The sequence below is a fragment of the Thamnophis sirtalis genome, unplaced genomic scaffold (genome assembly GCF_051295495.1).
Source record: "Thamnophis sirtalis isolate CommonGarterSnake01/CBP01778 unplaced genomic scaffold, rThaSir2_p1.2 scaffold_15, whole genome shotgun sequence".
NCBI classification, from domain to species: domain Eukaryota; kingdom Metazoa; phylum Chordata; class Lepidosauria; order Squamata; family Natricidae; genus Thamnophis; species Thamnophis sirtalis.
In genome coordinates this window covers 13,028,979-13,052,567 of record NW_028261395.1, presented here as the reverse complement: position 1 = coordinate 13,052,567, position 23,589 = coordinate 13,028,979, and the positions used below count along the sequence as shown (strand labels likewise).

The following is a 23,589-nucleotide window of genomic DNA, read 5'->3' as shown; positions in this document are numbered from 1 at the left end:
ATTTCTTATCTTCTTAGGAAAGAAAAACTGTCCCCAAAATTTTTTCACGGCAGTTTTCTCTTTAATTCCTTATTGGCACTAAAAGCCTGGTTTGATTACTTTCCATATGATTAGATCACATAGCATCTTTATTTATTTGTTTGTTTGTTTGTTTGTCAAACATGTACAAGATAACAAGTATAGGTATGAAGATAAACAAGGGAACAACGGAAATAAATACAGATAAATGGGGTCAGTAAGACAGGGACGGTAGGTGTGCTGGTGTGCTTATTATGCACGCCCCCTTTACAGACCTCTTAGGAATGGGGTGAGGTCCATAGTAGACCTCTGAATTAAGAAAACCTTCTTAAAATTAGATCAACTCAACATATCTAGTCATGTAAAACCAAAACCAGGTTAAAAGTGAGGAGCTCAAGCCAAGAGTATTATTTTCCCACTCTGGTTTCTTGAGTCAGGGAGATTCTGGAAAACAGGCTTCAGTTGTTCCCTTTACTTACATCCCTTTTTCTCTCTTCTAGGGCATTTCTCAGCTGCTTCTCCTGTTTCGGAGGGAGAAGGGAGAAGGTGAGGGGCCCAGCAGCTGATGCTCCCAGTTCTCCAGCCTGCCGACTGGAGGACGTCACCAAGGCTCCCAAGAGGACATCTGTGACTTTTACTCTGGATGTGGAGCTGCAGAAAAAAGAGCGATGTGGTGAGTTGACGTTTTGGATTGGGCTGGAACATTGAGAGGAAAAGGGAAGGATTTCCTTTAGTCATGGACACCTAGATGTAGGGATATGCAGAACACAGACCTGCATCTTTGCAGATTCCAGGTGGCACAGAGGGAGGGGTCAGTGGCCAGGCTGTTCCTGACCCACTAATCATCCCTCCTTCTGTAGCTTCTGCATCTATGTTGACTCCCCACAATCGGCTCTTTTCCTTCCAATTGGCTCTTCTCCATCCTTCCAATTGGCTCTTTGTGGAACCTTGAAGATGGTTCAGTGGCACTTATTCACAACTTGGCAAGAGCGGGGAGGGAGGATATAGAGAGCAAGGTTTACCTGGGGCCTCAGTGAGAAGATGCCTCATGGCCAGGAGACTCCACCAGCTCTGTCAAGCAGAGAAATCTTTCATTTGGGGGAGAGCTAAAACGCTGCTGAGCACCTGCATCTCCTTCCCCAGATTTCCCCAAAAACGACAGGATTCGAAAGAAGAAGATCCTCTTCACCAAAAGGGAGATCAAAAGTGAAGAGAACCTACTCCATCAAGCTGCCTGTCATAAAAGGGACCGACAGAGGAGCCAGAAACTATGGGAAGAGGTCCAGGAGAGGATGAAGAAGACAGACCAACCAGTAGGTACCCCTTGGAATTAGAGGGCCCCATAGCTAAGCTCTTCTCCCTGGTGTGAATCCCAGTCTCAATGGGGTGCAAAATATTCCCTGGGATGGAGAAAGAATCAAAAGGGTTTCCCCCTCCCTTTCTGAAAGGGAGAACACGGGGGACCCTGGGGGAAAGACACCCCACAGCCTCCCAAACTTAGAACCTGACTCTTTTCCGTTGCAGCAGGAACACAGCAGCATCCAAGGCCTCTCTTCCATCGCCACTCTGTTTAGGCAGAAGCAGAGTGGGCAAATGGCAAACAAACAGATCCCATCTCTGAAGCTCTTTCCACCCTTCCTGCATCTCCTGTTCAGGGTTTCTCCCTCTGGGAAGCCAGGTGAAGCTCTCCCTGCAGCTCCCTCCAAGTCCTCACATTCAGATGGTTTCTCCCTTTTGCAGCCTTTCCTGGGAAAGAAGAGAAGGACTCAATGTGAAGATCTTTCCACATTCCATGCATTGTTCTGGTTTCTTCCTGAGGGGATCCCTTGATGGGAAGGGAGGGATCTCCTCTTCCTGAGACTCTTTCCAGCCTTCGATCATTGAAATGGCTTCTCCTCTTGGTTCTTTGGCTGCTTTTCCTCCTTTGGGGTCCCCTCATTTAGTTGGAGGGGACTCTCCTCCCAGGTCAAGTACAGTTCCTTGCAATGACATCAGATTTGGCTCTGAATAATTCTCATCAACTCCTAGACTGAAATAAAGAAAATCCCATTAAAACACAAGAAGGAGAGATCTGTCTACCTACTTTGTGTGTCTTCTTTTACCAGCAATAATGTATTTCTTCTCTTTCAATTTGTTGAAATTTGAGTTGTTTTCATTTTGACTCTGTCCCAGACAATTTAAGATATCCTTGCTAGGCCATTTGTGCATTTCACAACAGACACAGGTTGGTTTTTGTTTCTAAGTGGGTCCCACTTCCATTAGGCTTAGAAAAGGAGAGAGGTCAAGAAAGATTGGATTCAAGGGAAAAAAGCGGGTGGTAAACTCCATCTAAGGCTAAATACCGGCATGAGACCGATAGTTGACAAGTACCGTAAGGGAAAGTTGAAAAGGACTTTGAAGAGAGAGTTCAAGAAGGTGTGAAACCGTTAAGAGGTAAACGGGTTGGGTCCATGCAGTCCGCCTGGAGGATTCAACCCGGCGGCTGAGGTCAGCCGTGCCGTGCCAGCAGATCCCCTCCCTCCCGCCGACCCCTCGTGGAGAGGTGGGTTCTGGGAGGGGACCACCACCTGAATGGCTCCGGCCCCCGTCGGGCGCATTTCCGCCGGAGTGGTGCGCCGCGACTGGCTCCGGGTCATCTGGGAAGGCCTTGGACGGGCAGGTGGCTCGCTGCCCTCGCTGGGTGGCGGGTGTTACACCCTGCCGGCAGCAACTCTCACCGCATCCCGGGGCCGAGGGAGAAGACCACCGCCATACCTGCCTCTGCCACCGGCTCCCCGCCGCCAATCCCACTGCTGTGGATAATTATGGGGGAACTCATTACACAAATAGTCTGCTAGTCAAGTAGATCAATCAATCAGAATAGAGCTGGAAGGAACCTTAGAGGTCTTTTAGTCCTACCCCCTGCTTAAGCAGGAGGCCCTATACCAGTGATGGCGAACCTTTTTTTGCCCCTGAGCCAAAAGTGGGGGGGAGCGCAAGGGCGTCCAGGAAACCGAGTGAAGAGACGGTTGGGGAAGCGTTTGGCCAACTCCATCATCCTTTCTTCTTCTGTTGTCCAACTTGTCATCTGCTCTATCCAGGGATGTGAAGGCAGGGGAGGCGGAGCCTCACCAGTGTCATGAGGAAAAGAAAATAAAAATTAAAAGGAAAAAGGCTAAGGTAGTTGCTGCCAGAATGACTCTGCTTAGTGCTAACTGCAGGGGGAGGCGAGAGAACTACGGGCCTCCTTTGCATAAGGAATTTTTTGCCTTTTAACCCTTGCTCAGAGTTAAAATTCCTTATGCAAAGGAGGCACGTGGTTCTTTGCCTCCTGGTCTGGGAGCAGCAGGTCTTGCCTAAGTTGCTTTTTCTTTTTACATTTTCATCATGGCGGACAAGAGGAGAGTTGAAATGATCCTCTGACACAGCTGGAAAAGGTGGGTCCGAGGGAGGGGGCAGGGGGGAGGAATTCAAAATTCCAATCATCCATCCCCTATAATATGCAGCTATAAAGTGATATTTGATGTTTGACCGAGTATATAAGTGTAGTAATATGGGACATCATTTGGAAATGGTCAGTTTCCTATAGAAAATTATAGTTATTCTTGAACACTTCCCAAAATTCACTGCAACATGTATGTATTATTTGGTTCACCAGTTGAAACAGAAATAATTCCCTGAAGAATATTTAAAGTGGTAAAAAGAAGCTGACGTCTTCAAATGAGGAGCCCGGACAAGGTTGGAGCGAGAGTCGCGGAGGCGAAAGGCGAAGAGGGGTAGGGGTGGGGTGCCAAGAACCCCCTCCCCTTTTTGCACTCCGCAAGCCAGGCCCGCAGCGGCAAGAGGTTCAGCTCCGCTTCTATCACGCCCCCCCCTCTGCTCCAGAGAAGCCGGCCGCGGGTGAGTCTCCGCAGCCCTGGTTCCATCTCCAAGCAGCCCCGGGAGGAAACGGTACAGCCCCACTTCCCTCCTTGGACTTTCTGGGAGCGGAGGACCCGCATTCCGCTCCCCCTTCCAAGCCCCAAGTGGCCAGCCTTTTGCCTCCGCGGCTCTCGCTCCAGCCTTGTCCGGGCTCCTCCTCGGCGGGCCTGCTGGAGCTCTGGGAAAAAGCAGCGGGAGCCAAAGCTGGCCACTAGGGGCTTGGAAGGGGGAATGGAATACGGGTCCTCCGCTCCCGGAAAGTCTGGGGAGGGAAGCGGGGCTGGCCCATTTCCTTCTGGGGCTGCTTGGAGATGGAACCAGGGCTGCAGAGACTCGCCCACGGCTGGCTTCTCTGGAGTGGGGGGGGTGTGTGTGTGTGATAGAAGCGGAGCTGAGCCTCTTGCCACTGCGGGCCTGGCTTGCTGAGTGCAAAAAGGGGAGAGGGCCTCTTGGAACACCCCACCCCTCTTCGCCTTTCGCCTCTGCAGCTGTCACTCCAGCCTGGGCAGGAACTAGCACTCTTCTACTGCGGGCGGGACGTACTCCTGGTGGCCTGCTGTTCCGGCACCTGCAAGGTGGAAGTATTTGCCCTGCGGGGCAGGCAAAAGCCGAAAGAAAGCGCCCCACCGCTTCTGTCTGACATAGAGGCGCCCTGCGCCCCACAGCTGGGTCGGACATAGCTGCGGGGTGTGGAACGCCTCTATTTCGGACATAGCTGCTGGAGGGCGGGGGGGGGGGGGGCAAAAGCCGCTTTCTTTCTTTTTGCCTCACCAGCCATAAGCTTCACCGCATTTGAATATTGGTAGTCAAATTAAAATTAGCCTTCTCCAAACTTTCCAATTTGTTCTCTATTTCAGCAGAGTAATCTGACAGGGCAGACACGGCTGCAAACGTATTCACCTTCATTTGATTAACTTTAGATTTTAGGTCATCATAAAGTTGCAATACAAATTCTTCAATTTCTTGCTTAAATGCATTAAATATTTTAAAGAAATATTCCTGTGTTAAAACTTCTCCAGTAGAGGGCGTAGGAGACAAAGGCTGTGTTTCCAAAAAAGATTCTTTAAATTCTTTAGACACATTTGTAGCAAGACGCTTCTTTGATCTGGGTGCCATAATAAATAAACAAGTAAGCAGCGCTTCGTTCCCCTCTATTTCCAAAGAAAAAAAAAGGTTTATTTTGTTAAGGAGCGGTCTGCAGGAAGATAAGCCCGGCTAAGTACATCCAGTAATCATCCACGGAGAGAAATCGCCATTTTGAAGTCTATTTAAACAAAGAAGTCTTTAAGACGAATGGTGCTGGTATTTAAGATAGTAATAAAAGCATAAATCTCACAGGGGTGGTACCCTCCCGTAACAAATCTAGCTTGAAAAAACTTTGTTTTGTCCTGGGGGGGGCTAGCCTGTCTGGGGCTGCCAAAAAAAAAAAGGCAGCTGAGAAGAACTGGCCGGAGATAAAAGCTCCGCTTCGGCTGGATCTAATCTCTTCCACAGCCAAAAAAAGAAAAAGGCTGTGGCTTACGAATAGACCCTAGTCTACGGAGCTATCCTCCCTGCCCCTTTCTTAGCCAAAAAGGGGTGCTATCTATGATCTTATTTAGATATACAGACCAGATCTCTGAGGAGCTCGGTGGAGCCCTCCTCGGCAACAGGCCACGCCCCCAGGAAGCCCAACAAATGTCACATTTCTAGTTAGTTTCAGCCACAAGTGCCGTTTATTCCCTCTGGGCTCAGTTTCAAGCATGGAGACCCCAAACCTCTCAATTCTAGGTGACCAGTTTAATTCAATATCTGCCCCTGTTATTATGAGCCATATGGGGATTATTTCCCTCCAGAGAATTTCCCAACAACCAAGAACTTGTTGAATTCTCCAGGGATCCCTCCTGAGAGGGAGAATTATGATAAAAGTTTCAGCTCTACTCTTTGGCCGAATCCTCCAGGGGAGACTTTGGGCAGAGAAATAGGGAGTTTTGGGGCAGGCAGGGTCTGTGCTCTTGAATGTCCGTCTCTCTCTTTTCCAGATGAAGCTGAGTGTTTCTCTGTGTTTGAATCAGGAAAGCAACTGGATCATATTCCACCTTCTGAGACTCCTTTGAATTCTTCTCATTCTTCTTAAGAAACAGGAAGGGGATTGATTGATTCACCCCATGAATGATGGACCTCCTGCTTCTGCTTCTGATGCTGCTTTTGTCCCATCCAGTCTCTGGGAAACTGGGAATGAAATGCCCGCAGAGTTTGGAGCACCAGTATGGAAAACGACCACAGAGCTTTTACAGCCCAGGAGACCATCTCATCGGCATAGTCACCACTGGAAAGGAAAGACTGCATACAAACTTGCTTTTCAACGTGGCTCCTTCTCTTCAGTTTGTTTTTCGTGATCCGTAAGTCATTCAGGGTGATAGAGTTGCACTCCCCCCATTCTAACACTCTCCTTCTTTTCTGTTTTTATTTTTCATTTATTCCTATATTGGGGATTGTGTCTAATTTCCTCAATGATTTTGATTTCCTTGGCTTCTCTCTTTTGTCTGATTTTGTGAAAGAAACGCAAATCGAAAAATGTGCCTGAAAAAAAAAGCTGAAAGGTCTGCAGATTATTTTCCTCTCTCAGTTCAATCCTTAATTTATCACTTGAATAATGAATTTTATTTAAAGTAGTGGTGGAACCAGTTGTAGTTGTCGTATCTCAGCCCATTTCCATATTTGCATAACTGATCATTGCTTTTGGATCAATGTTGGCTTAAGGTTCAGTAGGCTTTTGGAGGCTTATATATTTTTAAAAGGTATTTGTTGCTGCCCATTATAATAACATTTTTGTTTACAATAGAGATGTTTATGGTTTTCCAGATGCCTTAGTATTCATTCTCAACATCCAAATGGTCAACAAGAATTCCCAGCTCCTGCACAATCTCACACTGGGCTACAACCTCCATGACAACTATTGGAGCACTTTCCGCACTTCAGATGCCTTGCTGGACATTCTCTCCACTGGAGAAGCCAATGTCCCCAACTACAGCTGTGGAAGGAAGGAGAACCTTCTGGCTCTTTTTGATGCAGCTACCGGGGAAATCTCCATCCAGGCATCAACATTAGGAGGCACCTACAAAGTCCCACAGGTTTGTGTGTGTTTTTCTCCATCTGGTAAAGTGAGGGGTGGGTGGTGGTGGATGAGCAATAGATGCAATCATGTCTTCTCCATGGAATCCAAGAGCTGCTTTTCTCCATATTAGCAAAAATGTCAATATTTTACCCCTTTAGGTTCATGTTGAGATTAATCATAAAAGGCCTGAAATGCAAGCAATTTATTCTCTGGAGAAGACATTCTACCAACTATTTGACTGATCAAAAATATCCCTGGTTGTTGGGGCCTCAATTGGCATCTTCATTTTCACATATAAAAAAGTTCTACAATATCCAGTCGGATTGAAGTTGGCAATAGTAGCATTTTATCTGTTTAAAAAGTGGAATAAAAAGAAGTCTAGCAATTATAGACCAAATTGACTAGGAGATGTTGTGGCTAAACTTTATGCCATGATCCTCTTAGTTAAACTTGAGAAAAATGGATTCCTTGCAGAAGAACCAGAAGGTTTTAGGTAGTGAAGAGCTATATAGATTTTATAATAAATATTGCATGTTAATAATCTAATATTGCTCACAATTTGTCTTAAAATCTCTTATCTATATCAGCAAACTAATACAGAGTTTGTTGGCTGTCTAGATGTTAGTGCATTTGTCATAATTAACAGAGAAATATTACAAAGGAAATTGATTGCCCTCAAAATGGAACTCAGCCTGTTGGCCCTGATCCAAGCTCTTTCTCCAGTTCCTTGTTTAAGAGGGAAGTTTGGGTTCAATGGAGCCACGAGAAGAACGATTGATACTTACCAAGGTGGAAGGGAAGGATGCATATTTGAACCCTTGTTAATCAGTCTAGATATTGACAACCTACTTCAACAAATGAAGGATCCAAACACAGATCATAAATAAATGTTATTTCATTCTTTGACAAAAATTACTAAATTAATGGGCCAGCGAAATGCAGTGCACATAGTATACAGTACTTGGATTTTAGAAAGGCTTTGACAAAGTAAACGACCATCTACTTCTTCAAAAGCTAAAAATATGTGGGATAGACAGCATCACCCCCAGATGGACTCAGCCTGTGGTCCTCAATGGAACTACGTCTACATGGAGAGAAAGAAGCAGTGGGGGACCCCAAGATTCTATTTTAGGCCCAGTACTCTACAACATCTTCATCAATGATTTGGATGAGGGATAAATGGGAAACTCATCAAATTTACAGAAGACAGTAACTGGCAGGAATAGCCAATACCCCAGAAGATAGGCTCAAGGTCCAGGTGGATCTAGATGGACTTGAACCCTGGGCCTAAGAAAATGAAATTCAATGTAGAGAAAAGTAAAGTCTTACACTTAGGCTAGAAAAACCAAATGTACAGATACAGATTAGATGAAACATGGCTCAATAGCAGTAACTGTGAGAGGGATCTTGGAATCTTAGAGGACAATCTCTCAAATGTGAGCCAACAATGTGTGACAGCAGCCAAAAAAAGCCATTAAAATCCTAGGCTGCATCAACAGAAGGAGAGAATCCAAATCACGTGAAGTATTGGTACCGCTTTATAATGTCATGGAAAAACCACCCTTGGAATAGTGCATGGATGGAGAACCTTTTCAGCACCAAGTGCTTTTGTCAGGGACGCAATCTGGAATTATGGATTAATTCTGGAATTAAAATACCACCTCTTCCAGTTTCTGGCACTGCAGTGCATGCAAATGCCAGCTGATCATTGTGCACACATGTGCACTAGAAACCCAGAAGAGCAACAGGCAAGGCCACGCATGCCAGGCAACATGGCTTTGCTCAAACTAAGAAGCTGAGGCAGTGGGCACCATTTCCCCTCCTGAGGCCTCCGTGCATCAGGGCCCCCCAGAAACACTCTGCCGGCCAAATGCTTTTTTCTTAATTTTGCAGTTTCCGTACGTGGGGCTTGCGAAGGTAAGGCATGAGCTCAGCCGGCGGGTGGGGGCTGGAGGGTGGCTGGGGTGATTTGGGTGGGGCAGCCTCATGGTCCCACGTGGGTCGGATTAATGGCTTCAGTGGGATTTATCCGGCCTGTGGGCCGTAGTTTGAGGACCCCTGGAATAGGGTCTCCTTCTTGAGCAGAGGGCTGGACTAGAAGAACTCAAAGGTCCTTTCCAACCGTTTTATTTTGTTATAACTTCTGTTATAGGTACATATGTTTAGCATGCTAAATACATATTGGAATATGCTGATTTACACTATGGTATTATCATATTTAAACTGGGTTCTTTTCTCCTAATAATTATCTGATACTTAATAAATCAAGTTCAAAAGTTATGGTCTTTGGGAAATGACATCGTAGCCATAGATGGTCAGCCAATAGAGCAAGTAGGACCTTTCCTTACCTGGGGTAGTTTTCTCTGAGACTGAATCTTGGCTCCCTCATCATCAAAGGAGTTCAGTTAGATCAAAGACATGAGTGAAAGTGGTGCTTAAAAGAAAACCTCATAGCTCTCCAGCTTCTTCAGCCCCAATTATTGAAGTATGTGAGGCCAAGGTTTCCCCCATGTTCTTACATCAATCTGATGTTTGGGGCTTCAGAGAGAAACCACCAGCAGAACCAACTGAATCCCAGCCGCTGAGGAGTATCTTGGGGAGGACAAAAGGACTCCAGCTGCTGCCCCTCAGAGCTGATTTGGGAACTTACACAATTTCTGCTTTGCCTAAAATCAGAAAATATGGGTATTGGCATAAAATTTAATCTATGGAAACTGACAGACTCAGAAAATTGTGGCTGTTAGAACAGAGAAAACTTCAATTAAAGACCAATCTTGTATTGTACAACTGACAAGTTGTATTAGGAATTGACGTCTCCCTGTTTCTTGTACAACTGGAGAAGAAGCTACAAAGATTCCTCCACAAAGAATCTGGGCCATAGAAGCATTAAAATATGCAGCAACCCTCAAAATTATAGTAGACCGTTTATTGGAATAGAATAATTCAGTTGGCATTTGCACATGTTAATCTAATTGAAATAAATTGTAGGGGTAAGATACAGTAATATGATTTACATTGTTTATAGTTTTTTAATTTGTTTATTATTTTCTACTTTTATTATACAATCTTGCTAATATTCTGTCTTTAATATTTTAAACAATGTCTAATTAACAAATTATTCTAATGCTTTCTTGAGAACAAGATTGGATTTATTAAAATCTAATATTGTGGACTTGATCTGACCCAAATATAAGACAGCATTCTTCATTGTGGAAGGTTTTTGAATGCAGCTCAGAATCTGATAAGTCCAGTGAAACTCTGAAGATGAGGCTACGGATTATCAGCTTTTATTTCTGCAGAAAGCAAAAGACTGGACCACCTTTTGGTCTCCCGCCTTAACAGAGCAGGCAGAGAGAGAAAAACAGGCACACGCCAAAAACTTTTCCAAATATCTTACAGCTCACACAGCTTGCACAGAACGTCATTGCTATAGAAACATAAATTGATATTATGTGAATTTCATGATTTTTCTCAGTGCTGTGAAAACAATGGACTTTAGAAGGGAAAAGAAATACATTTTCTGGCATATAACTCAGAACTTTGTTAGGGAATGCAGAACTTACATTTTAAGTTACACACAAGGCTCCTTGGCAGAATCCACATTTTACTTTTCACAAGACGTTACTTTGCTAGGCTAAGGTTGGTAATTCGCCTATAACCAGGATGGCGAACCTATGGCACACGTGCAACAGGTGGCACGCGGAGCCATTTGTCAGGGCACGCAAAGTGTTGCCCTGTTACCTGGCAGGCACACATGCCATTTCAGTTCAGCCTTTTTAAAAGCCATTTTTCGCCCTCCCTAGGCTCCAGAGGCTTTATAGGAGCCCGAGGAGGGCGAAAACAGACCCCCCCCCCGAGTCCCTGAAGCCACCAGAGTCCAAAAAAAAGGCCCTAAGGGCAAACTGGATGCTTGGGAACAGACTTCCGGTTCGCTCGTAGGGCAGGTTTAAGCCCTCCGGAGCCTTCAGGGACATTCAGGGGGCTTCCCTGAAGCCTTGGGAGGACTAAAAATGACCCTACGAGCAAACCGGAAGTCCCTGAAGGCTCTGGAGGACTAAAAATGACCCTACGAGCAAACTGGAAGTGACTTATGGTTTTCTCGTAGGGTCGTTTTTCGTCCACCGGAGCCGTCAGGGAAGCCTCCTGAGTGCTCCTGAAGGCTCCGAAGGGCTTAAAATGGCCCTATGAGCAAACCGGATGTCACTTCCATTTGCTCATAGGGTCGTTTTTAGTCCTCCTGAGGCTTCAGAGAAGCTCCTGAAGCCTCCAGAGGGCCTCCGGGGAGGTGGGGGAGGCTGTTTTCACCCTCCCCAGGCTCCTATAAAACCTCTGGCGCCTGGGGAGGGTGAAAAAAGCATGCAAAAATGGGGGGTCATAGCTGTTATGCACGCATGCACGTTGGCGGGGAGGTGTCACACATTGCATTATGGGTGCAGCATGCCTGCGCACGACCCCCCCCCTGTGCTCCCCCGCTTATGGCACATGAGCCAAAAAAGGTTTGCCATCGCTGGCCTAGATGTTTTATCCATGCAAGTTTGATAGCAACACATGCAGCACTCAGGTCATCTGTTAGTCCAGGGGTGTCAAACTCAATTTCATTGAGGGCCCCATTGTGGTTGATTTTGGAGGCCAGGGTGGGCGTGCTCTCACTGCTGCTGTGCTCACTCTCCTTGGTTGCCAATGGTGTGTGCAGGAGGGCAAAGTATGTGGGTCAGAGGGAGGCCCACTCTCTCTCCTTATGAGACCTAGCTTTGTAACCAAAGCATCCTCAATGATAGGATGGGAGACCACCAGGAGAGGTCAGGAGGAGGGGACAAGGGGTTGGTAAAAGGCAGCAGGGCTGCTGGAAATCAAGTGCTAAGGCAAGATTAACCTCACACTTTCACTCTCTCATTATAATCTCCTTCCTTCCCTTCTGTTAGCTGCCCTCTTCATTCTTCCTTCCCCCCTTTCCCTCTTTTTGCTTCCTTGCTCTCTTCCCCTTTCCTTATTTTTCTTGGTCTTTCCTGTCCTGACTGGGATGCTCAAATGCAAAAGGGGAAACATTCCTTGCCTTGTGATCAAATGCCACTTTTGCTAGTAGTTTGTGGCCACTGAAAAGACTGAGAACAAACCAGGCTCAGTTTATTCCACGCTTGCATTTCATGAGAGAAAGTTTGCTTCAGCCAGGGCACCCAAACTGCTGCCAATGGTGTGGGCGACAGCTGAGCAGGGAGGCAGGTTGTGTTTGTACTTTCATCCCCATTCAAGCAGGGCCCCTCATTTCCTCCCTGGCACAGTTGGGGCATGCAGGCTGCTGCCACCTAAGCACCATGATTGCCCCCTCCCCAGCCAGCCAGCCCAAGCGGCAGTGGGCTCCACACGACAGGCTCTCATTTCTGCACTGGGGCAGAAAACTCTGGTGGGCTGGAAGTGAGTGTGGATGGCCTCCCCCACCCCAGTGCTTCCTTGCTCAGTTGGAGGCTTCCTTCAGCCTTCAAACAGTTGCAGGATTTTTTCTTTGCTTCCAGGTTGGTGCAAGAGGCTTTCCAGGGCCAAAATGGGGGGAAAAACCCTGCGCTTTCTGCACCCCATTTTGGCCCTGGAAAGCCTCCTGTACCAACCTCAAAGCAAAAAATAAAAAATAAAACCCTTGCAACCATTTTAAGGCTGAAGGAAGCCTCCTACTGAGCGAGAAAGCACTGGAGGCCCAGACCATTCATTCCAGCCCACTGGAGTTTCCTTCGCAATGTGAGCACGTACACACACAAACACACACACACACACACACACACACACACTCACGAGTCCCCCGCCCTGGCCCCCCACAAAGGGCCAGAAAACCAGCTGGCCAGCAGGAGGTGCGTCTGATGTGGATGTTAGTGGAGCTGGGCTGGGGTGGCTGGTGTGCCTGGAGAGGATGCTCTGCATGCCACAGGTTCCCCATCACGGCTCTAATCCTTTCAATTCCTTTTCCAGATCAATCATGAAAAAGCTTCAGAGGCTCTGAGTGATAAAAGCAAATTCCCCTTTTTCCACCACATGTTCCCCAAAGAAGGAATCCATTACCCAGCAATTGTCCAGCTGCTCCTCCACTTCAGATGGACCCTGATTGGCCTCTTTGCTTCAGACACAGAAAAGGGAGAGAATTTCATGAGGACTTTTCCTCCTGTGCTTGTCAGGAATGGAATTTGTGTGGTTATATCACAACTGTTGTCAACAACTGGACATACAGCAGCCCTCAGGGATTCCCTCTCTAAGTGGAGACAAGTCAACGTCTTTGTTCACTTCATAGAATTTGATGTCATTTGGGAGAGAATTCTTCCTTTCCATTTAAATTTATGCGTCTGCCAGGACCCATTGAGGGGAAAGTCTGGATCCTCACAAGCTTTAGAGGGTACAGAATAAACAAGCTCAGACTTCTCAAATACATCCATAGTATTTGGAACTTTGGTTATCTGGGAAAAGAAAGGCCAAAAGATTCTGCCTTTGAACCCTTTTTCTTTGTGGAAGAAAAGTTTCAAGATCATTATTTTCATTGTTCTCTTTCAAAGAATGTCTTTTCTGTCAAAGGCCGCAGAAGATGCACCCAGAAAGCCCCACTGGAGACCCAGAGGAAAAGGGGCAGAATAAGGGGCCCAAATGACTACCAACCTTACAGTCTTGCGAAGACTCTGGCCCAGGCCCTGAATGCTGCATATTCCTCCAGATCGAGGAGGGGAAGGAAGGAGGGAGAAAAGATCTTGGGGTCTCCAAGGCTGCAGCCATGGCAGGTAAGGGGATCCCGATATGGATCCATTAATCTTAGATCCTTTGGAGGAGGAATCCAGAGGAGAAAGAGGGGAAGCATCTCAACAGATCTGGCCAATTTAATTACTCAGGGAATTAATGGTTCCAAAGAGTAGAGACCATGGCATTTTTATATTAAGCACTGCTAATTGAAAAATGCTGTATTCTTTTCAAAATAAATCCCCTTATTTGTGGGTTTGTGATTAGCCTGGTGGAATTCCCTTCCTTCCTTCCTCTATCCTTGTGCTCCTTGACCTCTCAGCGGCTTTCGATACCATCGACCTTTGCCCAGGTTCGCCTGGTGCACCAATTGCGACCCTACCTGGATCAGGAGGCCCTTCAGACAGTCACTCACGCCCTTGTGACCTCAAGACTGGATTATTGTAACGCACTCTACATGGGGCTGCCCTTGAAGAGTGTTCGAAGACTTCAGTTTGTCCAGAATGCAGCCGCGCGAGCGATTGTGGGTGCACCCAGGTACACCCACGTCACACCTATTCTCCATGAGCTGCACTGGCTACCCATTAGTCTCCGGATCTGCTTCAAGGTGCTGGTCGCTGCCTATAAAGCCCTACATGGCATCGGTACCTGAGAGACCGCCTCCTGCCGATTACCTCCCATAGACCAATTAGATCTCATAGGTTAGGTCTCCTCCGGATTCCATCCGCCAGCCAATGTCGGCTGGCGACTCCCCGGGGGAGAGCCTTCTCTGTTGCAGCTCCAGCCCTCTGGAATGACCTCCCCGTGGAGATCCAGACCCTTACTACCCTCCCGGCCTTCCACAAAGCCACCAAGTCCTGGCTGCTCCAGCAGGCTGGGGGGCTTGTGAAACATCCAGCCCCACGGAAACTGTGAATGTTACGTTTTTTTTTAAAGTGTTGTCTTTGTCTAGTTATTTCCCCTTCCATTGTCTATTGTGAGCCACCCGGAGTCCTTCGGGAGTGGGCGGCATACAAGACAAATAAATACAAATACAAATACAAACAAAACTCTTAAGACTTGTTTTCCAGTTAAATATGGCAAGTCCATTCCCCAATCTCCCTCAATCTTCTTGAAAGGATCCATTTCATCAGTCATCCGTTCCGTCCACCTTGAGTCTTCGGGGTCCATGGCCTCTCCAGCCATCTCCAAGCAGCCTGCCTTCAAACCAGACTCCTCCTTCAGGGATGCCAGCAGCAAATTAAGTTCCAGTCCATCCATCCAATCGATCCGATTCAACAATTGTTGCTTGCTTCTAATTATCGCCTTTAACTTGATTTAAAACCATTGTTATTTTATCAAACTTTTAAAATGAAGTTTCAAATAAGGCTTGTAAGTTGAAAGACTTTATATTCTTTAAATCACATCAAATTAGCTTATTCTAAGATCCTATTCATTACCGTATTAATGACAACATAGAATAATTGATGACCAAAGGCAAATTTGTATCCATCACTTTTAGGTTTCATAAGAAAGATTAAAAAGGGTTAAAAATTATTTGAGTATCATTTTGAAGACAGTTTTTATCCACTTAGTTATCATACCATCCACCCCTCAGGTTTCTAATCCTATCACAAAATTATTTCCGAGTCCTTTAGTGAAATCCAGTTCTATCATCAGAGTCCCTATAATCTATTTAGGAAGAGTAATGATGTGTGAGAATGATTTTTGGGATGAGGGGAAGAGAGGCTGCCTAGGGAAGGATCAGATAAGAGGGGAGAATCCTGCAGCTGCATAACGGGAGAGAAAGAAACTCCGGATTCTTACTAACTTTTCAGACTGAGAAAAGAGCTGGTGGGAGATTTCTTCTTTCACATCTGCAAAAAATAATTTTAATTGTCGTATTACAATCAAGTAGAATTAGCACATTTAGAGAAGTTTTCCATAAGGATGACCAGGGAGAATATTAGCCTGACAACTTTCTTCTTGATCAACCCATGTTTTCTGGGAATCCTGTTGTTTTCAAAGAGTTTATGGATCATCTTTTTTTCTCTCTGTACATTTTATTTGCCATTTGCTCTAGAATGTTCCCTATAATTGACCAATTGTGTCGATTATATTTTCTTTATATTTTGTCACTAAATGATTAACAATTTTTTCTCAAACTTTTTCATTCACTTATGAAGATAATGGCAGTATTTCTATCCTATTTAACCATATTTGGAGATTGGACAATTGTAGAAAAAAGATTCAATGTGGGATAAGAAACAAAGTTTTCTGCTTTTCAAATTCCTGGATGTTCCCATTCTAGTTTCATCCCTTTCTGGAGAAGAATGAATTTTGGAATATTTCTAATATGAAACTATACTTGGACCAAAATGGAGAGATAAAAGCAGATCTGACTATTGACAGCTACTTGGTTCTCCCCAAAAAGGATGTTGTTGAAAAGACTCTGGCGCATTTTATAAGACAGAGATTTTCTATCAAACAAGGTGCTCTTTCACGTCTAAAGTTGCTCAATAAGGTGAGATAAATTTTGGTGTCTTTTCTCTGTTTTCCAAAGCCTGAGGTCCCCATTTCAAGTGGGCAAAGCCGAGTGTGTCCAGGGTGGTTGGCATCCCATGCCAGTTGGTGTTATCTGATTGTAGTTCTTCAACAGACGGGACCTACAGTGAGTGGAGGGGCTTTGCCATGTTTTATGGAAATCTTTCAAGATGTTACTGGTCATAGGTTTCTTTCTTCATCACAGTTTTATTCTTTATTGAAAAATCTAATGGAATAGAAATTTCCTAAATCTTTTACAATAAATTTTATTCTCAGTTTTAATATATCATCATATGTAAAAAAAAATTCAATTCCATCTCTGCTGACTTTATTAAGTAGAAAAGTCCTTTATTGTAATGTTAAAAGCCAAAAGCAAAAGGGAGGAACTAAATGAAGAATCTGCCAGTAGTTAGTTATACCTCCTGCATCTTCTTAGTAGTAGTCAGGTATTTCATATTTACTTACATGAAGACCAGAGGCTATTTGGCTAATGTCCGTGTCTATCTCTATTTTCCATGAATGTTGACTACTAACACATTTTCTTCTGCTTAGTCCCTGCCTGAGTCCAACTGTGCAGAAAATTGTCATCCTGGATTTGTCAAGAGGGCTCGAGAAGGAGAGCCAGTTTGCTGCTATGACTGCGTTCCTTGTCCGGAGGGGACCTTCTCCACTCAGGAAGGTGGGTCACACTGAGGAAAATGGGAGGGTTTCTGGAAGTGGATCCATCCAGAACATTTTCATGAAAGTGCAAGTTAAAAGACACAAGCTCACCTTTTTTTAATTTTTAACATGCACAATTTCTTATTTAAAAGGAAGTAAATCAAAAAGTCTTTGAAGGAGGGGCTGGGAGGAGATGGGAGGAGGGGGTGGCAGACTGGGCAAGCTTTACTAACAGCAGAGGAAACATCTCTCCTGTTTTCTAGTCTGGATATGTGCTGCTAAGTTTACCTTTCTAGTAACATCCGAGTTCTTTGAAACTTGATAGATTGTTTTAGGTCCACCTTCCGAAAGACCCTGCAATTCACTGTATATTGGATCCTCCCCTTCAGGATCACTGAAAAGGTGTCACTAGTCCATAATGTGGTGCTGTGGATAGTTATGGAGGCAACTCATTGCACAAATATTCTGCCAGTCATGTAGATCAATCAATCAATCAATCAGAGTAGAGCTGGAAATACCTTGGAGGTCTTCTAGTGCTACTCCCTGCTCAAGCAGGAGACCTGATACCATTTCAGACAAGTGACTGTCCAGTCTCTTCTTAAAAACATCCAATGTTGAAGCACCAACAACTTCTGGAGGCCAGCTGTTCCACTGGTTAATTGTTGTCACTGTGAGGAAATTTCTCCAAAATTCCATATAGCTTCCAGATATTACAGGATACTGTAGGTATCCTCTATGTCCAGTATATTAACTGCCATGTGGCAGGACTCTAAATATTTGTATAAAAAGATTATATGATTCATTATTAACCTGTAATAATGTAGCTTCCTATGAATTACATTACACATTACACCAGAAATAATTAACACCCTTGGACTTTCCTCAACTTCATATACTTAGCTACTTAAAAAAAAATTACATCCTCCTTCTTATGCTATTTTTAATGAAAACTAAAAGGAACGAAATATTAAAGAAAATTGATTTTTGGTTTCTCAGATGCAGAAAAATGCACCAAGTGTCCAGATGACAAATATCCAAATGAGGCCAGAGTCCAATGTATCCCCAAAGTTATAGCCTTCCTGTCTTATGAAGAACATCTGGGCATCATCCTGGTCTCTTTTGCCCTGCTCTTGTTCCTAACTACAGTCCTTGTTTTAATTATCTTCATTAAATATGGAGAAACTCCCATTGTCAAAGCCAACAACCGGGACCTCTCCTATATCCTCCTGGTCTCCCTCCTGCTTTGCTTCTTGTCTCCATCTCTCTTCATTGGTCAACCAAGGAAAGCCACCTGCCTTCTCCGACAAACGGTTTTCAGCATCATCTTCTCAGTTGCCGTTTCTTCTCTCTTGGCCAAAACCATCATGGTGGTGCTGGCTTTCCTGGCCACAAAACCAGGAAATCGGGTGAAGAGATGGTTGGGGAAGAGCTTGGCCAACTCCATCATCCTGTCTTCTTCTGCTGTCCAAATTATCATCTGCTCCATCTGGCTGGGAGTTTCTCCCCCCTTCCCTGACTCTGACCTCCACTCCCAGCCTGGAGAGATCATCCTGCAATGCAATGAAGGGGTCGTTGTCATGTTCTACGTCACCCTCAGCTACATGGGCTTCCTGGCTGCCATCTGCTTCACGGTGGCTTTCCTGGCCAGGAATTTGCCTGGGGCCTTCAATGAAGCCAAGCTGATCACCTTCAGCATGCTGGTCTTCTGCAGCGTCTGGGTGACTTTTGTGCCCACCTACCTGAGCACCAAAGGGAAATACATGGTGGCTGTTCAGGTCTTCTCTATCCTGGCCTCCAGTGCTGGTCTGCTGGTCTGCATCTTCATCCCCAAGTGCTACATTATCCTTCTGAGGCCAGACCTGAACACAAAGGAACAGCTTACAGCCAGAACAAATGTAAAAACATGAGCTATTAAGAGTCACAAACACACCATTATTTGTAAAAGTACTATTCTTTACCTGACTACTAAAGAGGATTCAAAATAATTTAATCATTAAAACACACCTATCATAAAAGTATGAGGATTCTTTTACTGTGAGAAACATTTACCAATTCTAAAAAAAAATCAGTTGTTTCTACAATGATCAAGAATTGTAATATCTATCAGCAATTATAAAAAATATGGAACTGGCCTGGGCAAGGACCACGACAACTGTTTCAATCACTATTTTAAACAAAAGTTAGCGTTCAAGTGATGAAGTCAAGTTTGGATGGAAAGAAGGAAAATAATCTAGCGTTTTTATTCCGTCCCATCTTGGGATTTCAGCGACTTCCACAAAATAAGAGAAAAAGAGAAAAGCTTTGGATTGGGGGCGAGGCCAGAGTGAATTCTAACAGCCCTTTATTCAATACTGCCTGTGGGGTATCAACTCCCTGGTTGTCACAGCACCTATTAAAGAAAAATGATCACCTGAACAACCAATCAGGAGAGAGCATTTTCCCGCTCCAACAGAGGACCAGAATGAAAACTTCAACTGACAACTATACACTATACACCTTCTGTACCACAAAAATAATAAGACCTCCCCGAAAATAAGGCCAAGTACTTCAGGGGTTAAAAGAAAATAAGACCCTGTCTTATTTGGGGGGGGAAACACATTACAATACCATATTTTTTCAGAGTATAAGACACTCTGAAGTGTAAGACGCACCTAGCTTTTGGGGAGGAAAATAAGGGAAAAATATCTGCCTCTGCCTCCCAGCAATTTGCCCCCTTGTAACAAACAGTACAGACAATATACACTGCTTGTAGTGTTATATTTCAGACTATACTTGTACAGATGCTGTTAAAATTGATGTGCTTTCTGGAAGTATAGTTATTCTCTGCTATTTAAAAGAATAACGCTATTTTAAAAAATAGCACGGGGCCTCTTCAGATCAAGCATTTATTTTAAAAAGCTTCTTCATTTTGTTAAATTGTCTAGAATAATAAAGCAGTCTTTAAAAAATAAGCCTAATGATTTGAACCTTCGATAGGCATTTATAGTTGTTGACTTGCCTCCTTGCAGCAAACAGCCTGATTAGCGTGAGAAAAAAAAATCTGCCTCCCAGCAATTTGCCACGGAGCAAACAGTAAATTTCACTTTCCATTTCTTCCGATCATCAGCTTTTCAGGCTGCAAGGATTGCTATAGCCTGTTGAAGCCCCCGCAAGCCCCCATTTGCTGCAAAGAGGTAAATTGCTGGGAGGCAGAGGCCAAAGGGTTGGGGCCGGTGGGTGGGTGGGGCTACATTCAGTGTATAAGACGCACTGAAATTTTCACCCTCTTTTAGGGGGTGGGGGGAAGCTGCGTCTTATAGTCCGAAAAATACGGTATATAACAACTCTCACAAAGTGGAATATCCAGGTGCTTTCATGATTCAAAAGGAGAGAAGCGAAGCTTCAACTGAAAAGGAAAACTTGAATAACAAGGATATTGACCTTCTGCTGTCCTTCAACATGGTCTCTTGTCTCCAGAGACTGCTGGGGAAGGTCACCCAGAGCTATAGAGTTTGGTGCCATTCTATTTATTCTGTTCTGTTCTAGTCTGTTCTGTTCTGTTCTGTCCTGTTCTACTCTACTCTACTCTACTCTACTCTACTCTACTCTACTCTACTCTACTCTACTCTACTCTACTCTACTCTACTCTACTCTATTCCACTCTATTCTACACTCTACTCAGCGATGGTGGCACAGTGACTAGAATGCAGTCCTGCAGTTTCCTTCTGCTAACTGCCAGCTGACTGCGATTTGGCAGTTCGAATCTCACCAGGCTAAAGGTTGACTCAGCCTTCCGTCCTTCCGAGGTGGGTAAAATGAAGACCCAGATTGTTGGGAACAATAGGCTGCCTCTAAGTGCTATTGCTATTCTGCTCCACTCCACTCCATTCTAGTCTACTCTAGTCTATTCTATCCTTAGGCATTACAAACCATCTGGATGACTACAGTCACTCTCACCCCAGAATTTAAGGTTCAGGCAACAAGCCAGCTGATCAATTCATGTTTGTCAATCAATTCCTATTGCAACCAATGAGCAATCAACTGGGTACAAATATGAAAAAAAACCTCAATGGAAAATGTCCCAAAGGTGCTTTTTCAAGAGGCAAATGGACTTCCTTGTTTTCCTTTGAACATGATTACGCGTCTTAATTCTAAAAACAGCAACTAGCACCATTTTTAACCACAGAATTGGATTCTGAATCTTCTCCTGGCATCCGTTTTGTGTTTGGGTTGCCATCTCGTGGCCATTTTGAGTATGACAGACTGACAGCAGTCATCTCAAAATGTAATATAAATAAGAATAAGTAATAAAAATAATTGCTTCTCAAAAAAAATCCATGGGAAATTGTGGGACCACAACAGCCTGCTACCTCGTGGCCATTTTGAATATTGCAGGCAGAGGCCAGTGATGGAAAAGTTTAATGTACTGTATTTTTCGGAGTATAAGAAACACCTTTTTTCCTCAAAAAAGAGGCTGGAAATCTGGGTGCATCTTATACACTGAATACAGCATTTTTTGCCTCCCAAAACCTCACCTCCTTCACCAAAATGGCTGGGCAGAGCCTGTAGGAAGCATCTAGAGAGCTCCTGGGGGCTGGGGAGGGCTTAAATGAGTGAAAAACAGACTGGTTTTTGCTCAATTTTGCCCCCCCCCCCAGTCCCCAGTACTATAATCCTCCTAAAGGCTATGCATGCCCTTTTTTTGAGAAAAATATTGGCCATTTTTTGCTCTTTGGGGGGGCACCCCCATGAGCACTCTACAAGCCTCCTAAAGACTATTCCTGCCCTTTTATTGTGTGACAGCAATAGTGGCATTTTATTGGCCCCCACAAGGAAAGAAACCTAGTTACATCTCTAAACTTCGGAACCGCCTCATCACATTGTTCCGCTATCCATCCTGTAGCTTCCCCCTTGGTAATCCCTTCTTCCATTGTTGAGAAGTCTTCTCTGTAGGAAGGTGGGGTGAGAACCTGTTGGGGCATTGCAGGTGCACATTGTCCCGCCATCCATTCTGCAGCCTTCCCCTCATTCATCCCTTCTTCCATTGTTGAGAACCTTTCTCTGTAGGAAGGTAGGATAAGAACCTGTTGGGGCATTGCAGGTGAGACTGGACTCTGTGGGGGGAGGGGGTCAATCCCCGGGTTGGCTACTGCCAAGTTATCTGCCATGGTGCCATCTGCTGAGGGAGGGCAGGTGCCCACTGGCATCCCTTCCATCCATGACCTGGGGTTCAGACCCATCAGGTTGCCTGATTCACAGGTTGCAGTTCAACCAACGACCATTTCCTTCATTTCTCTCCCTTTGTTGCTCCTTCCTATGTCACTGTTTGTTTGCCTCTGATAGCTGCCTTTGGAGAATTTGCTTCCATCTGAATGGAATCTGATATGTTGGAGTGTTGACTCAAAGTGCCTCTTTTTGGATTGCTTGTTTTATTTTTTGAAGCTGTTCTTCTTCCCTCCCTCCTTTACACCTGAGTGCATTTTTTAATTTGAGAAAAAGGGAGAGAAATGAAGGAAGTGGTAATAAATAGAAAGTAATGAGTATTATCACATGAAGTAGAAACTGGTTATGTTATTGGAATATGTATATGTGTTGTGCTGCTGTAAAGGTGTTTTCCTTCTGAGAATTTGGTTGTTGGGCATTTGTGGCACATGTGCCTCTGCGAAAGCATGTGCTTCATGGGTCCTTTCAAATGCCATCCCCATTCCCTCCAGGAATTGGCAAGTAACTCAAACTACCAGAGCAATCCTCACACCTTTTGTGCTGTTCATAGGCCAATCAGGAATAACAAAAGATACACACTGCCAGAGTGGAATCTCTCTATGTTAGGGTATATGACTGAGTTTTACAACGTAGTTAGCTTATATGAACAAAGTAATTATAATATTAAGAGCTTTCGTGTAAAAGTAAGAGAAGGAGTCTGAGGAATTGTGACAAGTAGAAAGTCATGATTTTAACTTTCCTGTGTATTTGTGTATTTGGGGTGTGTGTGTGCAAAGGATTTTCTAGCTCGCACCCAAGGCAACTGGGTGGAGAAACAAGCCCCCGGAGAGGAAACTCCACACGGAACACTTTCTCCCTCCCTCCCTCTCTCTTTCTCCCTTCCCTTCTTCTGATTGGCTGGCTGTGAACTGTCACCTGAGCCCCAAAGCCCAGGGTGAACAGTGTTTCTCCCAAAAGCCCATGAGGAAGGGCCTGGGACTAAAGAGGCAGGGTCCCATTGGCCGAACGATTACCTTGGGTCCTAACAGAGGAGGCAAGAGGGTGGAGGTTAATGGCTGGGGGTGAAGGGTAGGAGGAGAACAGTCCCATTCCGTCTGTTTCCGCCACATCATAAATAATTCTGCACTTGGGCTGCTGCTCCCCAAATCTCCCACGTCATCCCTCAGTTGTACTCCTGCCGCACCTCACCTATACCTGATTCTGTAGTTGGGCTGTGGTTCCCCCACCAAACACACACATAATCCTGGACTTGGGCTGCTGTTCCCTTCACCCCACAGTCGATCCCACGGTTGGGTTGCTGCTGCCCCCCAGCCCACACCTGATTGTAAGGTCGACTACTGCTCTTCCCCCAACCCCACACCTGATCGTGTAGTTGGGCTGCTGCACCATCGCACCCCACATGTGATCCTTCAGTTGGGCTACTTCCTCCTCTACCCCAAATGTGATCCATCAGTTATGCTCATTGTCTTCCCCACTCCACA

The 23,589-nt window shown here is 45.0% G+C and overlaps 1 long non-coding RNA gene across 1 annotated transcript; it reads left to right on the top strand.

Annotated features, from left to right (window-relative positions):
* The first annotated feature begins 522 nt into the window (after positions 1-522).
* On the top strand, positions 523-1,884 carry LOC148042478 (uncharacterized). Its single transcript, XR_015695174.1, has 3 exons — positions 523-691; positions 1,162-1,331; positions 1,759-1,884. It is a non-coding gene; the product is annotated as an uncharacterized LOC148042478 (long non-coding RNA).
* The last annotated feature ends 21,705 nt before the right edge of the window (positions 1,885-23,589 follow it).